This window comes from Aptenodytes forsteri, unplaced genomic scaffold (genome assembly GCF_000699145.1).
Source record: "Aptenodytes forsteri isolate BGI_AS27 unplaced genomic scaffold, ASM69914v1 Scaffold336, whole genome shotgun sequence".
In the NCBI taxonomy this organism is placed as follows: Eukaryota; Metazoa; Chordata; class Aves; order Sphenisciformes; family Spheniscidae; genus Aptenodytes; species Aptenodytes forsteri.
In genome coordinates, this window is record NW_008794911.1 from 3873534 (window position 1) to 3883567 (window position 10034).

A 10034-nucleotide genomic window follows, 5' to 3' on the forward strand; every position below is an offset into this window, starting at 1 on the left:
GGGTCGGGCGCGCCGGCCGCTGCCGGAGGGAGGCGCGGGAAGGCTGATGGAAGCAGGTGCCTCGGTGTGAGGAGTGTTTGGGGAGAAACGCCTGCTCTCCCGCCTGCCACGCCGGGCGGCGTGCGAACTGTGAAATCGTTCGGTAACGGGAAGCGTTGAGGAAACTTCAACGAGGGGAACACTGCATTGGGTGTTCTCGGGGGCCGACCTGGAAAATGCCGCAGAAGGTAGCGAAAGCAATTTCTCATGAAACAATTTGTCAGCCAAGCAGCTTGATTTTTAGGCTTGATCATCAAGTATAAATTATTGGAGATGTTCTACCTACAGTTGACTGATAACAGTTGTTGTATCCGTGTTATTGTTGAAAAGGAACGATGCTTCTGCCTACGTATAATCAGTGTCATGATTCATAATTTGCAGCCGGGGTAGGAATAATATTCATTCATTAGTTTTCTAACAGCCACTGGCACAAGCTGCTGTTTGTCCACCTGTATTCCTACTTCGGAAAATGTAGTGCATGCATACATGAAAAGTGTGATATAAATCATCACTTAATAACAGGAGAGACCAGATTTAAAATATAGGTCTCGAAGATCATTGATGATTGGTTTATTAGTGCCTGTAGTTCTTAAAGTTAAGCCATGTCTTTTAGCCTTAGCTGTGGTATAAATAAAGTCATATCTAACCCTTTGTCCATGAACGATGACGTTATCTGTACACACTGGATTTGATTATGTTCTGACAGGCATGCTGACCAAGAAACACCAGTTTACACTATGATCGAATTTAACACATTTATTTATTCCTACCGAAATGGAAAAAAAAGGTACTGATATATGTAATTACAAAGTTACCTTTAAAAAAATTCCTGGATTCCATCCCATAGTCTCAAATATCTTCGGAAAAGTCTTAGTAATCCAAGCAGACTGCAGAACTTTAAAAAAACAACCAAACAAAAAACCCCTCTATTTGGATATTCTGAAAAATTTCTTTTCCGTGTTCCATTTACGCTAATTAAAAACACATAACTAAGAGATCGTGTGCAACAGACTGCAACATCAAAAATAATTGTTTCTTTGGAGCCTTGGTTGTCTTTTGGATCCATGTCCAGGGAGCTACTTCCTGTCTTCAATCTCTGAAGCTGATTACAGAGCCACCAGCAACACAATATGGAATTTCATTCTCTTTATACAGAAAATGTGTTCTGATCTCCTTGGCTAACTTGCATGTTGAAGCAAAAATGCTGAAATCCTTGATGCTAAAAACTGTGGATATTTAAGGGAACAGTTTTCACATCCACCTTATTTTTTTGTTTTGGATAAAATACGGCAGCTAATTCCATGCATTATTGAGAACCTCTTAATAAAATTTACAGAGTCTATATTTCCAAAATTATTGCCTCCGAAGTTGAAATGCAAGAGGTGTATCAGATATGAATCGAAGCCCAAATGTCCTGACTTACCTGCTAGAGCCAGAAAGTTGGTATCTTTAGAACAAATGGTGATGGGCATTAGCCAGGAGCATTTCTGGCAGCCTGTTACAGGGAGTAAGGTATTACAGCTGCTCTGAAATTACAGAGTGACTCTTGTATTTCAGAATGTTCAGAACTTTTTTTTAAATATAGCTTGTGAGATCAGTCAGCCGGTCTTTATTTCTGAACTAATCATTGCTTAGAGAGGAATATATATTGATCAAATGGTGGTAAATTGAAGTCTTTCCTCCTTGAAATGAAGGCTTGGAGCAAAGGAAAGATTCCTGTTTAGTTTTACTTCTTAATCAAAACTTCACAAGGTGTATTTCCAAGTTAAAATGTGTTCTAGTATATTCATAGGTGATTTAATGTAAAATCACTGGAAGGTGCCCCCTCCTAGGGCATTTTAAATGTGCCAGTTGTTCATTGTTATTGTAATAAAGATGTACATTACTTCATGCTCACCAGCCCTTCTGCCTACTTTTTTTAGTTTAAAAAAGGTATCTGTGGTTTTGCTTAGCGAATTGCTCAGTCCACCAGTAAATGCCAGAGCTGACTACAGGATGGTGGGTTTAAAGTCTTAAATAGTCTGGTAACGGAGAGAGGGAGAGGCAGCTCTTTCTGTTACAGGATAGTAAATGGATCCAGCAGAATAAAAGCACTTCTGTCATAAGTGAGTGCTGCATTTTGTATACTCAGTACTGCCATTTTCTTTCTTCTAGGATATTACAGAAACTCCCGCTAATGACTGCTCTGCCTCTCCAAAACCATAGGTTATTTGGAACAGTGGTACATTAACAGATGGGCAGCTGTTTAATTCTGATTGTTAGTTACAATGAGGTACAACGCTTGTGGTGCTTCATTTGAGGAAAGAAACAGATTTATTATGTATGCCCAAATTACCATCGTGTCTGTATTCTGATGCTCTACCATAGCATATTCTGGACAAAACACTTGTTTATCTCTGAACAAAAATCCAAGGAGTATGCTGAAATACATGCTAAATATGCCAGCAGTTTTTGGTAATGGTAACAGATAGATTGTTCTTTTATTCTCTTTTCATTTATAAACAGATATAATGTCTTTCCTATATTTTCAGTTAAAATGCACATAGCAAGCTTGCTAATAAGGTTAAAATACAACCAAAACCTGTTACTAGGTAACTGAGAGACACAACAAACATTTATACCACTGTCTTAGTGTTAATAGTATACTACTTTTAACATATTTATTACCTCCCATGTGAAATAAATGGAAAGAGAAGCTCACCTTGGTGTGTTTTACCCGTGGTGCTATTAAATACTGACAATGTAATGTAACCAACATTTTCCGTAACTAAGCACACAGAGTTAGTCACACGTACTTGGCCCGGGGGGAATCCACTCTTTCTGGATGATGAATGACAAAAATCCCATTGAACCGCTGCAGCACAAGCATTTCATGGCTAGTTTTCAGCTTTCATACTAGCAGTTACCAGAAGTCAGCATTATCTAAAAGGTCATTTTCCTAGATGCCTGACATCTGGTTTTAACAATAACGTCCTAAACCGTGATTTGCTCCAGAGAGGAATGACAAAGTGCTGTGAATATAGTTCTTGTGAAAAAGAAATTTCAAGGAAGAATTTGAATGTTTTAAATGCAAGGGTGTCTATAAAAGCCAGGGGCACGTGGTTGTGCCTTTAGTGCCTTTCGCTACCAGAAGATGGATTTTTGCTGTTTTTCTGAGCTGCATATAGAGCTGCTGTTGATTCCAGGCAAAAACTAAATTTTGCTTTAGTGTGGCCTGGATAAAACACAACACGCAGATTGATTGCTTCCAGAATATTCCTGCATTTGCCACTTCTGTCACTTTTGCCTGCCTGTTGTGGCCTCACAGGCACTAGAGGGGTTTGGAAGGCAAGGAGAACACAGTATGGAGGTGCCTTTCACCATCTTCCATAGATAAATGATCCTGGGCTTCTGGTTCACTCATTATAGGGTAATGTACAGTCCTTTGCTAATACAGAATAGATCTTGAAACAATCTCTGGAGTAATAAAGCGTAAACATCTCCTGTGGTTAAAGTTTCTCCTGACGTGACTGTTATCACTGGTTACGCTGCACATTCCAGGAATTGTTTAGATTGTTTAGAAGGCAAACCACGATCACAAAAACAGCTGTGGAACAACAGTGGTATTCACTGACGTAAAACTAGATGCCTGAGAGTGGAGCTACTTTTAACTTTAATGTGTAGTAGATACATGATTGACACAGAAGGAGCAAATTAATTACATCACCAGGAACATTTGTTAGTGAAGAAGGGAAGAGAAGTTAGCTTAAATGATATATTGAATGACACCGAACAAGCATTTCCACTGCCTTTTTTTTTAATGCTAACATAACAGCCCTTCAGCCAAAGATATTTCTGGCTGAAGTACTTCATGAATTAATAGCTCTTTGTACGTAATTGGAAAATGAAATGTTTAATTTTCATTAATAATTTGAAGTGGTATATCAAGGACAATATTTAAAAATTAATAGAAAATAGAAATATCTATCAAGGATCTTCCAATACAGAGAAGAAATACATATAAGCTGGAACTAGAAGGAACTTCCTGAATCATCTGTTTATCCTCTGTTGCTTGCAGGTGATCAGATCATATCATATCATTCCATTCCTTTCATAAAATTACCAAGTTACAGGTAACTTATTCAGGGCATAGTTAATGAACCTGTAAAGATGTCACGAGCTAACAGCACTGTCAAAAGAACCAGTTCTGCTCTTTCCCTCTCCCAGTCTCTTTTTTCTTCTGATGCCAGCTGCTTTGTGATGGCTTAAGTGTTGGTATTAACTAGACTACCTACTTCGTTCAACCCTAAATGTACCACTAACATAAAAAGGAGAGAAAGCGTATCCACACTTATTTCTGAGGTGTGAATACGCTGCATAAAACAAGGGCTGTGTCTCGGAGAGCTTTGCCTCATGATTTGTTGTTCAGCTTCCGCTATACTGTCATGTTAAAATCTTATTAAAATCTTATTCACTGTATGGGTGCACTAGTCATTAGAGATGTAACCCACGCTATGACACCATGTGGCAAGAGTTTGTGGGAAAGAGGCTGTTGGTGATAAATATAGACATTTGCTCATATCTCAAGGTCTCGGGTGGTATCCCACTTGATAAGTGAGCCTCTGAATGTGAGCAATGACGCAGGTCAAGTCTCTCATTTCTGCTCAGAAGGGTAGATGGCATTTGTGGTGGTCATTGTGCATAGAGCCTTAAGATGCTACCAGAAAAAAAGGGATCTACAATGCTGTTTCCTCTGAGAAAAACTAGTGGTAGTAACGTGATGTAAACAAGCTTTATAACGTGTATGACATTTAGAAAGGGTTATCTTCTCTATTTTAATAAACCTTACAGGATATAAAAGTGTTTGCAATGTCTGTATTTTGTTATCAGTTATAGAAAATGAAATAGTTACCTTCTCTCCCTTTCATGTTGGTTAATGGCAAATTTAGGGTTGAGGAAAGCAGATACTTTGGCAAATACCAAGAGCAGAACAGAGTTCTGACAAGGACAGACTGTGAAGGAGGTAGGGGAAGTGGGCAGTACAGAAAGACCAGAAGCAGGAAATCGCCACTCACAATTACAGGAAATATTATTAATAGATTAATCTTGATAAAAACTGTAAGAACTATGGTAGAAAAGAAGGTGCAAACTGCCTACTCCTGAAGTGAAAAAATACCCCGGTGAGGTAGCAAGTAGCCAGCACTTCCATGTGTGGCCTCGCAACGGAAAGGCTTTGGAAACTGAGACTGATTCAATGGGAAGCGTCATCCCCTCTATCCTCCACAACTTTGCAATGCACACCTTTCCCCACCTTTCTCCCATCAGTAAGCAGCAAAAGGAGGAATCATCACTTCACACAGAGAGGTGAGTGTAGCAGAAAACCACATTTCATCATTCATGTTTTGAGAGTCACGGAATAGCACGTAATTACATTAGCCAGCTTTGTTGTTCCACTGCCGAGTCCTTCCTGTGGGAAAGGGCTGTGGTTACGTGCTACATAACCAGCTCAGCAACTCATGTCCTAGCCCTGATGAAATGTGGGGAGAGAACTTACCTCATCACAATTAAAAACCTGCTTTGTTTCCATCTGTGTTGCACAGAGCTAACTGTTACAGCAAGGTCAGATCACAGCTATTTAACTCCACTGCCTAACAAGAAAAAATAGTGCAGGTAGAGCCATTACAGAGGAGGGATGACATCAATTCATCCTGACTGATGTCCTACTCATATGTAAAAATAATTAAACCTTTCCTAACCTAGTTTTTCCATACCTAAGTGTACAATATGGAATTATTTTTCTGATTTGACATTTTCAAAGTTCTAATTTGAGAGTTTCTGTTCAAGCGTAATTGAAACATTAAAATTTTTATAAAGAAGCACTAGTTATAAGCTAGATTATCCATACATGAAAACGTAAGCATTCTTCAAATTGTGATTCATATACAAGGACAATTTTATGAAAATTAAACGTTAATCAATTAGTAATTCAGAGTGAGAATGTACCCAAAATAAATAAGTATTTCCTGTAGAAAGACCTTGTGAGACTTCATCTGGAATACCATATGCATTTCTGGTCAACGTTGCTTAAGGATGTTGAATTTTGACTGGAATGTGAGCAAAGGGGAATTAAAACGATCAGGGCACTGGTGACTGTCTAACAAGAGGAGACTAACTGTTCTTGGCTTGCTTTATCTAATGAAGGTTGAGAAGGGATCTCTATAAATACATCACAGATGAAATACTAGGGAGTGAGAAGAGCTCGTTAAGTTAAAGCACAACGTTGGCCAAAGAGAAATGGATACAAACTGGCAATGAATAAATTTAGTCTTGACTCACAGCCTTGGCGTTCAGATATGACATAATTGCAAATAATTTTATGAAAGGATCCTGGTAACAAATACTAGTAGCAGCATGGTGAAATCAGGATGGCCTATGAATGTGAGGACCATTATGGTTTAATGATAACAGTAGGGCAATAGCTTGGTAAAGACTTTGATCTTAATGTGCATCCCACTACTTTGTTCCATTTATCTCTGTTTCCTGGGGGTTTATGATCTGTCATTCTCTCCCCCTGCAAACACAGCTCTTTTCTGAAAATGCTGCTACACTTGTTTCTTCCAAATTGTCCAAGGAATTGGTGTAATTAGTTTAAACAACGAGCAACTCTCTCTTATGAATTTTGCTGCTGCTTTGTCAGACTTGCAGAAGGATCTATATGCCTGAAGATCTGTTCACTTTTTCCAACAAAGCCAGTGAGAATAAAATAGATATATTGTATTTCTCTCAGGTCAATACACACGCCTCAGATAATGAGGAAAAATAGGAAATGCGTATGTTTTTAATTGTCGTACTTGTATTGTGACCCACTCTAACTTAGAAAATTATTTGTTTCTCTGAAATACAGAACTAAGAGACTTCGGGTTGTAAGAAAAAATATCAAGAACTGTTAGCACATGAGCCTGGTTACCTTGGAGACTCGGTCAGAAATTAATGAGCCGACATTAACTCTTGATGACTTCAGTCAAAAGAGACTGAACGTGTAAAACGCTCACAGTTAGAATCTGAAGCAAACACCTGAGGCAGCTGGAAGGGGAGAGGAGCTTTGTTGTGCATTGCCAGTTCCATCCTGTCACTGAATCTGAACATTTCCAGGCCAAAGAGACAAACAGACACATCACAAACAGCCACAGAAGCTTTGTTGTTCAATTCTAACATAAGGGACCCTAAACAGTGTGGTTTAGCTAAGCAATAAAAGGGTATCTTGTTTTAAAAAGATGTTATGTGCAACTGTAAACAATCAGTTCCGTAGAGGTCAAGTTCATCTAAACCGAGTGGGAAGCCATGGTGAGACAGAGCGGTGCTGACGCAGAAGCCCAGTCTCCCGCTTGGGCTGCCACAGCGTTCCTCTCCACAGAAAGCAGAAGCCCCGGCCAGCGAAACAGCAACGCTCCCGGAGAGACGGGACACAAATCAGAGGCAAGTAGGACCTACTTTTCAAAGATTACAACTGCACTCATTTTGCAAAGTTAAAACCAGTATTTTATTATGCCATAAATACTATTCTTTAAGATTTGGCACCAGTACCATTCCAAATCCATTTTCAGCAGCTCCTAACTGGGTTAAAATACCGTAAAATCCATTTCAGGGAATTTGGTGAACGAAGACTATAAACAAGTATCTTTTGATTAGTATCTTAAAAGAATCAATAGCTGGCCTTGCCCAGGCTAGACAACAAAGACATTTCTAAATAAACAAGATTATTATGACTGCAGGAGGTAATTAGGGTGAGCTACTTAACATAAAGATAGTCCTTAGAATCACAGGACCAGACTGTAGTCAAAAATAAGAAAACAACCAACACAGGATGAAACGTATCATAAGCAAAGTGTTGAATTTTCACTGTTTTTCAGTGTTCATAAATAAGTGTGAATCTTCTGGTCAGTGCCCTGAATCCTCTAATAGACACAACTTGCTCCTCTCGTACGTATCCACGCAATATATGGGATCCAGAAGACCAGTTTTCTTAACCGTTAATCTGATTCCTACATGTTATAAAAACTTTGATGTATTTTTCTGGCAGTTTTTGCCACATCATGCTGCAGCCTATGTTAATAAACTTTTTCTCTGTTTACAATGGCAAATTACACTTTTTCCCAAACCAAAATGCACTCTTCTATATGTTACTGTTGTTGGAGGGTGACCTAAAAGTAAGACAGGTTTTACAAATGCTCTTTGTAAACAAAGTAACAATTTCTGCTTTTCACTCAATAACCCTTACCATTTTTCTGAACTGAAAGAAAACGTCTGAGAAGAATACCTGAGTTACAAGGATCAGTTTAAACTATTACTCAGCACATGTGACTTAATAATGAAATCTCCCTTTTTATATTCATTTAAGTAACATTTGTGAATGTATTGATGACTTATCTCCTGTAGTATTCTCTAACTTCTTAAATTTCTTACCAATTATGTTTCACTAATATAAAGAGATCGCTGTTTTATTGCTTCTTCAGCTTGGGCTCACGGAAGAGAACAAATCTAGCATTTAGTTTTACCTTGGCAGTTTGTATCGCTTTCCGTATTTCTTCTGTGGATGAAATTAAATAGGGCCCAGAGCCTGCAGAAAAGGTGCAATTAATAAAATTATTTTCATTCTTGAAAATAAAGGCACATTTTTTCTATAAGCCATATGAATCCCTGACACTTCTGTGGATTCACAGAAGTTGGAATGGTTTTATCCATGCTAATCACTCCAAATATTGCTAATGGTAATTCATTCTTTAGGATAAAGGAAACCAACTCTGTAACCACTTCTGGCCCATAAAAATTACATCTTTCATTGAACAGACATAGGTGCTAATCCTAGCAAAATTCAACTCCATTAGAAGAAATCATCCTGTTTAAAAATCCTTACCGTTTCTATTAGATAAGTCATTATTTTGCTTCTGTGTTTATAAAGGTGTGTGGTACTGCTGTGATGTTTGATCTTAAATGCTTGCCATCTCACTAGGTGTAACTTGAGTTCAAGCAAAGTTGAAGTGATTTTTCGTGTAAATGCTAGTAATTATTGACGTCAAAGAGCACTAGAGATCAAATAGCGTATTCAAACACAGCTTAATAATCTTATAGTTTTTCCAGCTAGCCCATACTCGCTGATGGACTTCTATCAAGGGAGACTCGTGAGAAAGTTATGCATAGCTTTTGGTCATCACACTACTGTCTCCTAACCATTTAAATGTCAAAGCCTAAGTTCGGTATTACAACGAAAGCAAACAGGCCACTCATAATGGCTTATACTCACGTCTGACATCACCTTCTTCTAGCCTGCAGTCATAAGCTGCCTGAGATTTCTTTCACCTACCTCCATCACCTAAGCCGCTATTCCGTAATTCCTCCACAGTTTCTTCTCATTCCTATGTAGCTTAAGAAGCCCATCTGAACTTCTCACCTCTATTTTCAAACGGACTGGACGAGGGAGGGTGAAGTTCAGGATGGTCAATGTGTGGTGGGAATCGTCTTATTTGGGTGCCACATTACATGCAATATTCCCTGAAACATGCCATGATGTGGGGAAAATGTTTCTTGACCCGACAGTAATTTACCTGGAGTGCATGAACTCTCCTCGGATACTTACTCTCCAGTGAGGTTCTATCCATTTGTATTTTCAACCTAACAGCGCTTTTAGACTCATAGAATCACTGAGGTTGGAAAAGACCTCTGTTCAGCTTCAACACAAAGTCCCGAGTTAGCCAGATGCTCGCAGCAGCGAGTAGGTCGGCTGAAGGCGGGGAAAGGAGGTTACTGAAGTAGATTAATGCCTGTTGAACGAGAAGCACATGCGAAGGGAGGGAGGTTATCTGTGGCGCAACAGTTGACCGGTAGCGAATAGGAGAAACGCATGAAAAGCGTTCTGCCTCTCGGGAGATGGGACGCTGGAGTTGGACGCATCTGCTCCCCTAGGGGAGGTTTGCGAGGGTGAACCAGCCATCGGGGTTTGCTCCCGAGGCGGGCGGGTA